Genomic DNA, 1,501 nt, shown 5'->3' with positions numbered 1-1,501 from the left:
TGTGTGTGTGTGTGTGTGAGGGTACGTTACCTTTGCAGACCTTCCCGTCTCCGTTGTAGCCCGTCTTACACTTACAGCGGAAGGACTTTCTGGTACTCACACAGTCAGCGTCCTTGTGGCACGTGTGTGTGCCCTGGTCGCAGTGGCGGGCTGGGGAGAGAGGATGGACAGTGGTCACTCGCTGTGTGTGCTCATTGGTTGTTTGCTTGTTTATTTGTTTTTTTAAAAGTTTAGCTTTCATAAGGTTTTACGGTCACATGAGCGCTTTTGTTTGTTTGTTTGTTTGTTTGTTTATTTGTTTGGTTGGTTGAGTGAGAGTATGTGGTTAGCTATGTCTTCATTACATGTTTGCTTGTCTGTTTCTTTCTTTATTAGTTTGTTTTGTTTGTTTGAGAGAGTAAGTGAGAGTTTTTTTATTTTACACCATGAGAAACTTATATATATAGCGGCGCCCAAAAGAAACTTGAAAATGCAATCAGCGTGTTAAAGCCTTATACTACACACTCGTGCAGCATACCAATTTAAAGCTAAATGAATTTTGCATCATCTGACACATTCATATTTCATCTATTTTAAGAGAAGCCCGAGATATGGTCATTCAAAACTGACCTTTAAAAATTCAGACTTGACAAAATAAAATTGTGCGCAATCTGTGAAACTCAAAAGTGTGGTCGCGCGATTATGAAGTGCATCAACATTTGTGGAATGGACATGTATTGAATACAATAATGAAAAGCGAATATAATTGTCTCTGCAATGGACAACATCTTCTGGTGATATTTTCAAACAGATTGGAGAATAGAGCAGCCATAAATATCACACAAAACCTGGACTTAACATGTGCTGATTAGTATTAATGTTGTTTTTGTTTAGGAGCTAATGGTTTAGTGTCGAGCACGAAATCTCTTTTGCACATGGACTGTGGTTAGATAGGTTTTGGACATAATCATCTGTCAATGAGGAACAGAGGCCTTGAAACTGCCATAGTTTTGGGGGGTCTGGGGTGGAATGAACAAAACTGTCCTCATGAGAATTACCGGATGGCTTAGTTTAGTGGACTACAGCGAGCAAATGCTGGGAAGTCACGTCTTACCCTTACATCGTCATGGTGTCTTTCAAGTAGACATCTGCATGTACAGCAAAACACTTTCTCACCGGGTCGTTGCTACTAAACAATTCTTGGAAAACCAAATCGTCGGTCGCCTAGTGGTTAGGCTCTCGGACTCGTAACCGTAAGGTCGTGGGTTCGAATCCCAACAGGGGCACGACGTTGTGTCCTTGGGAAAGGCACTTTACTTTACACGAATTTTCCTCACTTCACCCAGGTGGGAATGGGTACCCGGCTATAGACAGCGAAAGATCTTGTCAGTATGTTAGTGTTTGAGCGCTTAATCAGCTGCTTGCACTGTATGCTTCCCAGGAAGCTGATGATAATATTTCGGAGTGTTCTATGGTCTGCTGGGGTAATAATATAGTGTAAAGCGCATAACCCCTGCTGTTG

At 41.8% G+C, this 1,501-nt stretch overlaps 1 long non-coding RNA gene across 4 annotated transcripts in view; it reads right to left on the bottom strand.

Annotated features, from left to right (window-relative positions):
* Nucleotides 1-36: 36 nt before the first annotated feature.
* The window catches only part of LOC101856760, a 37,227-nt gene continuing 35,762 nt past the window's right edge, over nt 37-1,501 (bottom strand). For all 4 annotated transcript variants that reach the window (XR_004859174.1, XR_001185292.2, XR_001185291.2 and 1 more), the window contains exon 3: nt 37-150. This is a non-coding gene — a long non-coding RNA (uncharacterized LOC101856760). The remainder of the gene's footprint in view (nt 151-1,501) is intronic.

Source organism: Aplysia californica, unplaced genomic scaffold (assembly GCF_000002075.1).
Source record: "Aplysia californica isolate F4 #8 unplaced genomic scaffold, AplCal3.0 scaffold00736, whole genome shotgun sequence".
NCBI classification, from domain to species: Eukaryota; Metazoa; Mollusca; class Gastropoda; order Aplysiida; family Aplysiidae; genus Aplysia; species Aplysia californica.
Note: the sequence above shows the minus strand (reverse complement) of the source record. Positions and strands in the feature narration are given on the sequence as shown.